Genomic DNA, 14,560 nt, shown 5'->3' on the forward strand with positions numbered 1-14,560 from the left:
TTGTGAAGGTCTTAGTCCATTCAGGCTGCTATACCATAGGTTGGGTGACTTATAAACAACAAAAAATTTACTTCTTGAGGCTGGGAAGTCCAAGATCAAGGCACTGGCAGATTCAGTGTCTAGTGATGGCTGGCTTCCTAGTTCATAGAGGGCTCTCTTTTCACTGTAACTTCACAGGTTGGAAAGGAACAAGGGGTCTTCCTAGTCTCTTTTAGAAAGACACTAATACCATTCATGAGGGTTTCACCCACATGACCAAAGCACCTCCCAAAGTCCTACCTCCAAATACCATCACACTGGGGATAACGTTTTAACGTAAGAATTGGGAGAGGGCATACACGTTGAGTCTATGGCAAGGAATTTGTCCATTTCATCTAAGTTGTGTAATTTACTGTATAAAATTCTTCATAATATTCCCTTATTATCCTTTTAGTATCTGTAGATTATGTAGTGATGTCACATCTCTCATTCTTGATATCAGTAAGTCTGTGTCTTCTCTCTTTTTATCCTGATCAGTCTGGCTAGAAAACTGTCAATTTTATTGATCTTCTCTAAGAACCAGCTTTCAGTTTCACTGGTTTTTTTCTATTACTTTTGTATTTCATTGATTTCTACTTGGAACTTTATTACTTCCTTTCCTCTGTTTATGTAGACTTTTTTTTTTAAGATTTATTTATTTATTTGCCTGTGCTGGGTCTTAGTTGTGTGCACACAGGATCTTTGTTGCCACATGCGGGATCTTCGTTGCGGCATGTGGGCTCTTAGTTGCGGCATGTGGGATCTAATTCCCTGACCAGGGATGCAACCCAGGCTCCCTGCATTGGGAGCCCGGAGTCTTAAACACTGGACCACCAGGGAAGTCCCTATGTAGACTTTAATTTGCTCTTCTTCTTCTACTTTCCTACGGTGGAAGAGGAGGCCACTGATTTGAGATCTTTCTTCTTTCCTAATGTAGGTATTTAGAGCTAAAATGCACCCCCCCCCCAACAATGTTTTAGTGGCATCCCACAGATTCAGGTATGTTTTCTTCTTATTCAGTTCAAAATATTTTTAAATTTCTCTTTCTTATTTTCTTTGACCAATGGCTATTTTTTGTTGTTGTTGTTGCGGTACGTGGGCCTCTCATTGTTGTGGCCTCTCCCGTTGCAGAGCACAGGCTCCGGACGCGCAAGTTCAGTGGCCATGGCTCACGGGCTTCGCGGCATGTGGGATCTTCCCGGACCGGGTCACGAACCCGCGTCCCCTGCATCGGCAGGCGGACTCTCAACCACTGCGCCACCAGGGAAGCCCCCAATGGGCTATTTAAAGTATGTTTTTCAGTTTCCAAATTTTGTACTTGGAAATTTTCCAAGAATCTTTCGGTTACTGACTTCTAACTTAATTACACTGTGCTCAGACGATACACTGTGTATGACTTGAAGTCTTTTACGTTTATTGAGATTAGTTTTATGGCTAAGAATATAGTCTATTTGATAATTATACAATGTGCATTTTAGCAGAATGTGTGTTTTGTTGTTGGACAGAGGTCTAGAAGGTTATTAGTGTTGTTCAAATCTATATATCCTTGCAGATTTTGTCCGCTTGTTCAATCAATTATTAACAGAGTGGTATTCAAACTATAGTTCTGACTATAATTATAGATCTGTTGATTTCTCTTTTCAGTTCTATCAGTTTTTGCTTCACGTACTTTGAAGCTCTGTTATTAAGGGCATAACTATTTAGAATTACTACATCCTTTCGATGAACTGACCTTTTTATCATTACAAAACGACCTTCTTTATCTCTGGTAAAAATGAGTCTGTATTAACAAAACCTTTTAAAAAATATTAAAATATTTATTAAAAACTTAGATATATAGTTAAATATCATTAGACTTCATTTTCCAACTATAGCCAAGATAACCTTTCAGAATCAATTTCATTTCACCTTACTGTTTAGAATGGCATACATTTTAATAAATACTGTTAATATCAACAAAATACTATTAACTTCAATTTACAAGGCTAAATGTAGTTTACAAAATTCTTCTCATTGTAACACAAAGAGTTTTTTAAAGGTTCAAAACTATGTGTTCCTTGGTGTTCCAAGCCATACAGAATGAAAAATGAACACTGTTTAAACCACAAAGAAACTAGAGTATTATCAAAGTTATTTGCTACATTAAAGCAATTTAAAATAGCACCTTAGTGATTCCATTTAGAAAGCATTATCAACATCAGTTATGCTGGCTGGATCATGGAGCTACAAAATTGAAAAAGCAAGTCATTTCAGATAAAATCAGTTTCTTTTTAAGAACACAAAGCAGTGTAATTCTCTACTGTTGCACCTGCAACTGAAAGTTTTGTAAAGAAGGAGGGCTGTAAAGAAAGGCTGAAAACACAGATGCTTTAAAGGGGTCATACAGGATATAAGAGTTGTGGGAACTAGAGACCACAGGCAGCCACTACTGGTCAGATCCATCCAACTGTTGCCAAACAGACTGGGCAAAACCAGAATTTCCTTTTTGTCTTTTCAAGGGAAGCCAAAATAATCCGGATTTTTTCCCCAACATTCCAGGGTAAGAACTCTTGTGACCTAAACATGTGTCATCTACCTCTCGTGCCAAGTGTGACTGCCAGGGCCTTAGAGAGCCCAGTTAGTTCCTTTCCAACTTTACCCTGACTGTACAGACTCGAGCATTGGAATAATCTAGATTTTTAATGTAAATCTCCAAGTTTTAAAGTATCAGCAACTAATTCAAAATCCTAGAACACTAGTAAGTTCAAACAAAACACATAAGCAGGCTATATTCACTCTAAAGATTAAATATCGAGAAAAGAACAATTTCTAAATTTCATTTAAAAAATATTGACCTGGTTAGGGACTTCCCTGGTGGCACGGTGGTTAAGAATCCACCTGCCAATGCAGGGGACATGGGTTCGAGCCCTGGTCCGGGAAGATCCCACATGCTGCGGAGCAACAAAGCCCGTGTGACACAACTACTGAGCCTGCGCTCTAGAGCCTGTGAGCCACAACTACTGAGCCCACGTGCCACAACTACTGAAGCCCGCACACCTAGAGCCTGTGCTCCGCAACAAGAGAAGCCACCGCAATGAGAAGCCCGCACACAGCAACGAAGACCCAACACAGCCAAAAATAAACAAAATCAAATAGATTTTTAAAATAATAATAATATGCATAAAGAGAAAGTGCAATGTGGTAAATGGTACTTCATGGTCCTATAAATCTCAGTGAAGGGTATAATGGAGCGCATTACGATAGTCCAAATCTTGCTCAAAGTAAAAAGTTTTTATTAAAGCAGTTCCTATCCTTTGAGGTTTCAACAAAAGTATAGGGGGAAATGGAGGAAAGTGGAAAAAGTATGAAAATAAGAGTGAAATAACACTGCTTTCAACTCAAGAAGTATACAGAAAAGCATCATTGCTAATCTGAATATTCCCAATTTTAGCTACACTCTCTACAATGTTGGAAAACTAGAATATAAAATGTGCTAAATTATTTTGTATATATATGTACATATATTTGTATATACATATATGTATATGTACACAGAGAGAGAGAGAGAAATACAAAGACCTGATCAATTCTCCCCCAGGGAGTTTTTTCCTTTGTTTTCTTTAAAAGCTAAATCAAACCTAAACTTTATTCACTTTGAGCACAAAGTAACAGAGTAAAATAACACCTCACAAGTTTCTGAAACTCAGCTATCTGGCAACCTCACCAATTCATATACAGCCAAGAACCAGCCATTAAGAACTGCCATAGATATCACCAAGCAGCAAAACATACATACTTAGTGCACTTCAGTCTCTCATTCAGAGTCCATTTAATGACAGTTTATTTTTAAAATTCTGTTAAGTTTATTTGACTACTAAATACACAGTGGAAGTAATAACAAATTAAAAGGAAGAGAGGTAAACACATTATCAGATCAAAAAATGAATCCATGAAGAAGCGAGGGAAATATTTTATGAAACAGAAGATGACCTAAAGGCATACGTTAACTAGATCCTTAACTGCAAGAGCCCTACACACCTCAAATAAACCTAATGGGTATCACTGCTTTACAAATGCTCTATAGCATGTATAATCATGTCATCTACTTATAATGGAACGGTTAACTTACTGATGAATTCTTTTCTCACCTTTATCTACATACTAAATACTAAAATCATATATACTAAAATCCTATATAATCCTAAAAAAAAAATCTAACCTCTATTTTGTTTCATTAGCCAATTTCCAAGCTAGTACCACCCACAGCTAATTATAACAGTTCTGTATGTTTTTTGATGTGGTAGATAAACTCCCTCTTCACCCTTTTAAAAACTTTCCAGGCTTGTCTGGCATCTTTGATGAGGGTCACATTGAGCTTCCAGCAGCTTCAGGGGTGTCTTTAGGAGTCAGCTCTGTGGCAGAAGACATCAACTCCAAAATCAAGAACTATCAGCCTGCTCCTTTTGACAGCCACTTCCCCAACCAAAGCCAGACCAGGACTGCTGGCGGAACTACCTAGGCTTCCACCACTGTGAGAAGGCAATGTCTGCTAAAGGAGGTGATGTCCCCATGTGTGAATGATACTGGTGTGTGTACAAGTCTCTCTGCCCTATAGCCTGGGTGTCAACCTGGGATGACCGCTGGGCAGAAAGCATGTTTCCAGGGAAGATCTGAACTGGCTCCACCTCTCCTCTTCTGTCCTCCATCCTTCTGCTCAGGGTGGTGAAGGGGGACCTGGGTACATGGTGATCCCCACCCTGGGATCCTGAATCATGGCTTAACTAATAATAATTACTCATTGGAAGAGTGGGGAAAAAAAAAAAAACTTTCCAGGCTTACTCATCCAAGCTTATCAAGTTTCAGGAGGAAAAAAGTTGAGATCTCTGTTAGGAACAACTCTAAAACCCAGATTATTTAAGGAGAACAGCCAACTTTACAATATTAAGTTCTCCAGTCAAGTGCATACGGTATGGTTCTCCATTTTATTTAGGTCATTTTTTTTTTTTAAGCCTTTAAGTAAAGTCTCATGATTTTCCTCACCCAAATCTTCTACATTGTTTGTTAGGATTATTCGTAAGTATTTTACAGTTTTGTGGCTAATGGGAAGGAGCTCTTATGTTTGCCAAACAATCATTACTGGTACATTAATAACCTATGACTGAGTCTCAGACCTTGTTCTAAATGCGAGGAATTAAAGCAATGAAAATACCAAATGTCATGTCCTTATGGAGCTTACATTATAGTTGGGAAATAATCAGTAAATAACTATAGACTTATAAATAAATAATTTCACAAAGCATACATGCTATGAATAAAAATAAAGCAAGATATAGGGAAAGAAAGTGATAATGGAAGTGCTTATTTTTACACGGCAGTCAAGGAAGATCTCTTTGAAGAAGTAAGAAGGAAAAATCTGAGCAGGGGTTGAAGTGAAAGGAAAGACTAAATCATATGACAACAGAAAACATTCCAAGCAGGAAGAAAATTTTTTAAAAAGCCTAAGGGCAAATAAATACCTTGATCTTTGAGGAACAACAAGAAAGCCATGGTTCTGGAGCTTAGGGGACTATTGAAAGATGAGGTCAGTGAAGGCAGAAATCATACAGGACCTTTTAGGCTAGGTAAGGTCTCTAGATTTTATTCTAAACACGCTGGGAAGCAACTAGCAGCCTCCAGATGACAGTGCTGTGTCTTTAAAAAAAAAATCACAGTAGTTGCTGTACACAGAGTAGAGGGAGAAAAGAGCAGAAGCAGGGAGTGCAGTTAGAAGGTAACTGTAGCAGTCCAAAAGAGAGATAATAATGGCTTATATTAAGGCAAAGGAGTGGGAGTGACAAGAAATGGCAAGATTTGAGATACAGTTTAAAGGTAAAAATGCTACTGATGGATTGGAGGTATGAGGGAAAAGAGAAACTAAGAATGACTTCCAGTTTGTGGCCTAACCAAGTGGGTGGATGGGGGTGCCATATATTGAGATGGTAAAGTCTGAGGAAAGAGTAAGTTTGAGTAAATACACCCAACATTCTGTATCGGACAAGTTAAGTCTGAGATGCCTACTAAAACATTCAAGCGGAGAAGGCACTCCAATACAGTGTGGCATTTGATAAAGATATCAAGGCTGGAGTCAATAGTGAATTAATGATACTTATAACCACAAAATTAAATAAGATACCCTAAAAAGTGACAAATACTGACACAGAAAAGGCCTAAGCCGAGGGCACTCCAACTTTTTTTTTTTTTTTTTTTTTTTGCAGTACGCGGGCCTCTCACTGCTGTGGCCTCTCCCGTTGCGGAGCACAGGCTCCAGACGCGCATGCTCAGTGGCCATGGCTCACGGGCCCAGCCGCTCCGCGGCATGTGGGATCTTCCCGGACCGGGGCACGAACCTGCGTCCCCTGCATCGGCAGGCGGACTCTCAACAACTGCGCCACCAGGGAAGCCCCACTCCAACTTTTGAGGCAAGGGAAAAGAAGCTAGAAAACAAGACTGAGAAGGAAGTCATAAATCAGACAAGATTCAGGATGACATAGCATTCAGAAAACCAAGTGAGGTTTTCCCAAAACTAGGGACCGATCAATCGTGTCAAATGCTGATGAGAGGTAAAGAACTTTAAGACTGAGAACACTGACTAGAATGGGTTTAGTTGGTGAAGGTGTAGAAGAGCCAGCCTGGAGCGAGTTGGAGAGAAAACGCAAAGTAAGAAAATAGAGACGATAAGTATGAGCAAGTCTTTGCAACAAATTTTTCTCTACATGAGAAAGAAAGGTGTGTGTGTGTGTGTGTGTGTGTGTGTGTGAGAGAGAGAGACAGAGAGACAAAGACAGATTTTGAGATGTTACAGCATGTTCTTACGCTTGCAAATATGATTCATCAGGAAAGAAAGATGATGCAGGGCACAGAAAGGATAACATCAGAGGCAAAATCCTTAAATAGACAAGAAAACGCAGCACAGATGGAGGACTTGGCATATACAGAGAGAAAGAGAGAGAAAAAAGAGTAAGGAAAGAAAAGAGAGTAAGTAGTCTTCTTAGTAATGAAAGTGGAAGAGCAAAATGACTAGGTAATACTGAGGGCACAAGGGATATTCGTGGCCATAAATTTAAAGTGAGACCAGTCAGCACTGTTGTTTGTTTTCTCCAATCACACTCAGCTGCTCAGGTTCAAGGGAACACAGAGTTCGCAACGAATTGTGTTTTATCAGGGCTGAAGTTTTGCCCTAATTACAGTGAAGGAAGAAACAAGAGAGATGATAAACTGACCCCACAAAATAGTACAGAACATTAGCAGGCATTACCATTTTTATTCAATGAATCAATGTAATTGGGTAAGGAAAGAAGTTACTGTATGAGGTGCATGATGGACAGTGCAAGAGTTGTGTGACTAATGGCCTGGTGGTCTAGATAGAATCCAAGAAGTGTCAAAATATGGTATCAAAGTATGTGAGCTGGCAGAAAAAGAAATGGAAGTCAGAATTAGATGCTTAAAATACTTTAAGTTATAGATCTTGATGATAAAGTCTAGGGTAATGGCTCTCTATTCTAACTACACATTAGAATCTAATAGAATACTTACTAAAATCAGACCAAGAAAATAAGAATTTCTGAGGGTGGCACACTCCCATCAAAAATTTTTAAGCTGCCCAGTTAATTGTAATATACAGTCAGAATTGAGAACCAATAGTCTTGGGTGTAGTTGAGGCAAGTTAAAGAGAAACCTGCAATCTGCAGATTCAAGAACATCTAATGAAGTCTTGTTCTATTATTCCCAATATAAATAAAAGCATGAGCTATGTTCTAAATATTTTACATGCATTAACTCATTTCATACTCCTAACAACCCAACAAGGTATAACTAGTATTATCCCCTTTTTTAATGAAGAATGGAAGAGAATGAAAGTATACAAAATTAAAACTCCTAGGTAGTATATGAAGTACTATAACACTATTTGTAGGTAAACTGCTGAAAGTTAAAGATGCATATAATAAACCCTAAGGCAAGTACTTAATAAAAAAGATGTATAGTTAATAAACCAATGTGGAGATAAATGGAATAGTAAAATACACTCAATCCAAAAAGGAACAAAAAGCAGGACATTAAAAACAGAGAGAGGGGGCTTCCCTGGTGGCGCAGTGGTTGAGAGTCCGCCTTCCAATGCAGGGGACACGGGTTCATGCCCTGGTCTGGGAAGATCCCACATGCTGCGGAGCGGCTGGGCCCGTGAGCCATGGCCGCTGAGCCTGCGCGTCCGGAGCCTGTGCTCCGCAACGGGAGAGGCCACAAGAGTGAGAGGACCGCGTACCGCAAAAAAAAAAAACAGAGAGAGAAACCTTAAGAAAACAGGAGCTGAACCAAGATGGCGGAGTAGAAGGACGCGTTTTCACTCCTTCTTGTGAGAACACCAGAATCACAACTAGTTGCTGGACAATCATCGAAAGGAAGACACTGGAACTCACCAAAAAAGATACCCCACATCCAAAGACAAAGGAGAAGCCACAATGAGACGGTAGGAGGGGCACAATCACAGCAAAAGCAAATTCCATAACTGCTCGGTGGGTGACTCACAGACTGGAGAACACATACCACAGAAGTGCACCCACTGGAGTGAAGGTTCTGAGCCCTACGTCGGGCTTCGTAACCTGGGGGTTCGGCAACGGGAGGAGGAATTCCTAGAGAATCAGACTTCGAAGGCTAGTGGGATTTGATTGCAGGACTTTGACAGGACTGGGGAAAACAGAGACTCCACTCTTGGAGGGCACACACAAAGTAGTGTGCGCATCAGGACCCAGAGGAAGGAGCAGTGAACCCAGGGGAGACTGAACCAGACCTACCTGCTAGTGTTAGAGGGTCTCCTGCAGAGGTGGAGGGTGGCTGTGGCTCACCATGGGGATAAGGACACAGGCAGCAAAAGTTCTGGGAAGTACTCCTTGGCATGAGCCCTTCCAGAGTCCACCATTAGCCCCACCAAAGAGCCCAGGTAGGCTCCAGTGTTGGGTTGCCTCAGGCCAAACAACCAACAGGGAGGGAACCCAGCCCCACCCATCAGCAGTCAAGCGGATTAAAGTTTTACTGAGCTCTGCCCACCAGAGCAACAGTCAGCTCTACCCAAACCCGTCCCTCCCATCAGGAAACTTGAACAAGCCTCTTAGATAGCCTCATCCACCAGAGAACAGAAAGCAGAAGCAAGAAGAACTATAATCCTGGAGCCTGTGGAACAAAAACCACATTCACAGAAAGACAGACAAGATGAAAAGGCAGAGGGCTATGTACCAGATGAAGGAACAAGATAAAACCCCAGAAAAACAACTAAATGAAGTGGAGATAGGCAACCTTCCAGAAAAAGAATTCAGAATAATGATAGTGAAGATGACCCAAGACCTCGGAAAAACAATGGAGGCAAAGATCGAGAAGATACAAGAAATGTTTATCAAAGACCTAGAAGAATTAAAGAACAAACAAACAGCGATGAACAATACAATAACTGAAATGAGAACTTCACTAGAAGGAATCAATAGCAGAATAACTGAGGCAGAAGAACGGATAACGGACCTGGAAGACAGAACGGTGGCATACACTGCCGTGGAACAGAACAAAGAAAAAAGAATGAAAAGAAATGAAGACAGCCTAAGAGACCTCTGGGACAACATTAAATGCAACAACATTCGCATTATAGGGGTCCCAGAAGGAGAAGAGAGAGAGAAAGGACCAGAGAAAATATCTGAAGAGATTATAGTCAAAAACTTCCCTAACATGGGAAAGGAAATAGCCACCCAAGTCCAGGAAGCGCAGCGAGTCCCATACAGGATAAAACCAAGGAGAAACATGCCAAGACACACAGTAATCAAATTGGCAAAAATTAAAGACAAAGAAAAATTACTGAAAGCAGCAAGGGAAAAATGACAAATAACATACAAGGGAACTCCCATAAAGTTAACAGTTGATTTCTCAGCAGAAACTCTACAAGCCAGAAGGGAGTGGCATGATATACTTGAAGTGATGAAAGGGAAGAACCTACAACCAAGATTACTCTACCTGGCAAGGATCTCATTCAGATCCGATGGAGAAATCAAAAGCTTTACAGACAAGCAAAAGCTAAGAGAATTCAGCACCACCAAATCAACAACAAATGCTAAAGGAACTTCTCTAAGTGGGAAACACAAGAGAAGAAAAGGACCTACAAAAACAAACCCAAAACAATTAAGAAAATGGTCATAGGAACCTACATATGGATAAGTACCTTAAACGTGAATGGATTAAATGCTCCAACCAAAAGACACAGGCTTGCTGAATGGATACAAAAACAAGACCCATATATATGCTGTCTACAAGAGACCCATTTCAGACCTAAGGACACATACAGACTGAAAGTGAGGGGATGGAAAAAGATATTCCATGCAAATGGAAATCAAAAGAAAGCTGGAGTAGCAATACTCATATCAGATAAAATAGACTTTAAAATAAAAAATGTTACAAGAGACAAGCAAGGACACTACATAATGATCAAGGGATCAATCCAAGAAGAAGATATAACAATTATAAATATATATGCACCCAACATAGGAGCACCTCAATATATAAGGCAACTGCTAACAGCTGTAAAAAAAGGAAATGGACAGTAACACAATAATAGTGGGGGACTTTAACACCTCACTTACACCAATGGACAGATCATCCAAAATGAAAATAAATGAGGAAACAGAAGCTTTAAATGACACAATAGACCAGATAGATTTAATTGATATTTATAGGACATTCCATCCAAAAACAGCAGATTACACTTTCTTCTCAAGTGCGCACAAACATTCTCCAGGATAGATCACATCTTGGGTCACAAATCAAGCCTCAGGAAATTTAAGAAAATAGAAATCATATCAAGCATCCTTTCAGACCACAACGCTATGAGATTAGAAATTAATTACAGGGGAAAAAACGTAAAAAAGACAAACACATGGAGGCTAAACACTACATTACTAAATAACCAAGAGATCACTGAGGAAATCAAAAAATACCTACAGACAAATGACAATGATAACACAACAATCCAAAACCTATGAGATGCAGCAAAAGCAGTTCGAAGAGGTAAGTTTATAGCTATACAAGCCTACCTCAAGAAACAAGAAAAATCTCAAATAAATAATCTAACCTTACACCTAAAGGAACTAGAGAAAGAAGAACAAACAAAACCCAAAGTTAGCAGAAGGAAAGAAACCATAAAGATCAGAGCAGAAATAAATGAAACAGAAACAAAGAAAACAATAGCAGAGATCAATAAAACTAAAAGCTGGTTCTTTGAGAAGATAAACAGAATTGATAAACCATTAGCCAGACTCATCAAGAAAAAGAGGGAGAGGACTCAAATCAATAAAATTCAAAATGAAAAAGAAGTTACAACAGACACCACTGAAATACAAAGCATCCTAAGAGACTACTACAAGGAACTCTATGCCAATAAAATGGAAAACCTGGAAGAAATGGACAAATTCTTAGAAAGGTATAACCTTCCAAGACTGAACCAGGAAGAAATACGAAATATGAACAGACTAATCACAAGTCATGCAATTGAAACTGTGATTAAAAATCTTCCAACAAACAAAAGTCCAGGACCAGATGGCTTCACAGGTGAATTCTATCAAACATTTAGAGAAGAGTTAACACCCATCCTTCTCAAACTCTTCCAAAAAACTGCGGAGGAAAGAACACTCCCAAACTCATTCTATGAGGCCACCATCACCCTGATACCAAAACCAGACAAAGATACTACAAAAAAAGAAAATTACAGACCAATATCACTGATGAATATAGATGAAAAAATCCTCAACCAAATACTAGCAAACTGAATCCAACAACACATTAAAAGGATCATACACCATTATCAAGTGGGATTTATCCCAGGGATGCAAGGATTCTTCAATATACGCAAATCAATCACTGTGACACACCATATTAACAAATGGAAGAATAAAAACCATATGATCATCTCAATAGATGCAGAAAAAGCTTTTGACAAAATTCAACACACATTTATGATAAAAACTCTCCAGAAAGTGGGCATAGAGGGAACCTACGTCAACATAATAAAGGCCATATATGACAAACCCACAGCAAACATCATTCTCAATGGTGAAAAACTGAAAGCATTTCCTCTGAGATCAGGAACAAGACAAGGATGTCCACTCTCACCACTATTATTCAACATAGTTTTGGAAGTCCTAGCCTCAGCAATCAGAGAAAAAAAAGAAATAAGAGGAATACAAATTGGAAAAGAAAAAGTAAAACTGTCACTGTTTGCAGATGACATGATACTATACATAGAGAATCCTAAAGATACCACCAGAAAACTACTAGAGCTAATCAATAAATCTGGTGAAGTTGCAGGATACAAAATTAATGCACAGAAATCTCTTCCATTCCTATACACTAATGATGAAATATCTGAAAAAGAAATTAAGGAAACACTCCCATTTACCATTGCAACAAAAAGAATAAAATACCTAGGAATAAACCTACCTAGGGAGATAAAAGCCCCGTATGCAGAAAACTATAAGACACTGATGAAAGAAATTAAAGATGATACCAACAGATGGAGAGATATACCATGTTCTTGGATTGGAAGAATCAATATTGTGAAAATGACTATACTACCCAAAGCAATCTACAGATTCAATGCAATCCCTATCAAATTACCAATGGCATTTTTTACGGAACTAGATAAAAAAATCTTAAAATTTCTATGGAGACACAAAAGACCCCAAATAGCCAAAGCAGTCTTGAGGGAAAAAAATGGAGCTGGAGGAATCAGACTCCCTGACTTCAGACTATACTGCAATAATCAAGTAATCAAGTAATAATCAGTAATCAAGACAATATGATAGTGGCAGAAAAACAGAAACATAGATCAATGGAACAAGATAGAAAGCCCAGAGGTAAACCCACGCACCTATGGTCAACTACTTCATGACACAGGAGGCAAGGTTATACAATGGAGAAAAGACAGTTTCTTCAGTAAGTGGTGCTGGGAAAACTGGACAGCTACATGTAAAAGAATGAAATTAGAACACTCCCTAACACCATACACAAAAATAAACTCAAAATTGATTAGAGACCTAAATGTAAGACCGGACACTATAAAACTTTTAGAGGAAAACATAGGAAGAACACTCTTTGACATAAGTAACAGCAAGATCTTTTCTGATCCACCTCCTAGAGTAATGGAAATAAAAACAAAAATAAACAAATGGGACCTAATGAAACTTCAAAGCTTTTGCACAGAAAAGGAAACCATAAACAAGACAAAAAGACAACCCTCAGAATGGGAGAAAATATTTGTAAATGAATCAACAAAGGATTAATCTCCAATATATATAAACAGCTTATGCAGCTCGATATTAAAAAAACAAACAACCCAATCCAAAAATGGGCAGAAGACCTAAACAGACATTTCTCCAAAGAAGATAAACAGATGGCCAAGAAGCACATGAAAAGCTGCTCAACATCACTAATTATTAGAGAAATGCAAATCAAAACTACAATGAGGTATCACCTCACACCAGTGAGAATGGGCTTCATCAGAAAATTTACAAACAACAAATGCTGGAGAGGGTGTGGAGAAAAGGGAACCCTCTTGCTCTGTTGGTGGGAATGTGAACTGATACAGCCACTATGGAGGATGGTATGGAGGTTCCTTAGGAAACTAAAAATAGTATTACCATATGATCCAGCAATCCCACTACTGGGCACATACCCAGAGAAAACCACAATTCAAAAAGACACATGCACCCCAATGTTCATTGCAGTACTATTTACAATGACCAGGTCATGGAAACAACCTAAATGCCCATTGACAGACAAATGCATAAAGAAGATGTGGTACATATATACAAGGGAATATTACTCAGCCATAAAAAGGAACGAAATTGGGTCATTTGTTGAGACATGGACGGATCTAGAGACTGTCATACAGAATGAAGTAAGAAAGAGAAAAACAAATAGCGTATATTAATGCATATATGTGGAACACAGAAAAATGGTACAGATGAACGGGTTTTCAGAGCAGAAATTGAGACACAGATATAGAGAACAAACATATGGACACCAAGGGGGAAAAGCGGTGGGGGGCAGTGGGGGGTGTGTGATGAATTGGGCGATTGGGATTGACATGTATACACTGATGTGTATAAAACTTGGGCTTCCCTGGTGGCGCAGTGGTTGAGAGTACGCCTGCCAATGCAGGGGACACGGGTTCATGCCCCGGTCTGGGAAGATCCCACATGCCGCAGAGCGGCTGGGCCTGTGAGCCACAGCGCTAAGCCTGTGCGTCCGGAGCCTGTGCTCCGCAATGGGAGAGGCCACAACAGTGAGAGGCCCGCATACCGCAAAAAAACAAAAAAAAACCTTATAATAAGAACCTGCTGTATAAAAATAAAAAAGCTTAAGAAAACATAGTTGTCTCAAACAGTGATACCTATCCTGCTCCCATTAGCAGAACAAAGTTCATGATGGAGTCGTACTGAACTCTCTCTTTGGTAAATATAAGTGGTCAAGTGCCCTTTTCTTAGCTCAAATAAAG

At 39.3% G+C, this 14,560-nt stretch overlaps 1 protein-coding gene and 1 pseudogene across 3 annotated transcripts in view; one reads left to right on the forward strand and one right to left on the reverse strand.

Moving 5' to 3' along the window:
• DENND4C (DENN domain containing 4C) overlaps positions 1–14,560 on the reverse strand; it is a 126,664-nt gene that overhangs the window by 97,274 nt on the left and 14,830 nt on the right. The window lies entirely within an intron of this gene.
• LOC117312799 (cytochrome c oxidase subunit 6B1 pseudogene) lies at positions 4,283–4,671 on the forward strand (annotated as a pseudogene).

Source organism: Tursiops truncatus, chromosome 6, assembly GCF_011762595.2.
Source record: "Tursiops truncatus isolate mTurTru1 chromosome 6, mTurTru1.mat.Y, whole genome shotgun sequence".
Taxonomy (NCBI): Eukaryota; Metazoa; Chordata; class Mammalia; order Artiodactyla; family Delphinidae; genus Tursiops; species Tursiops truncatus.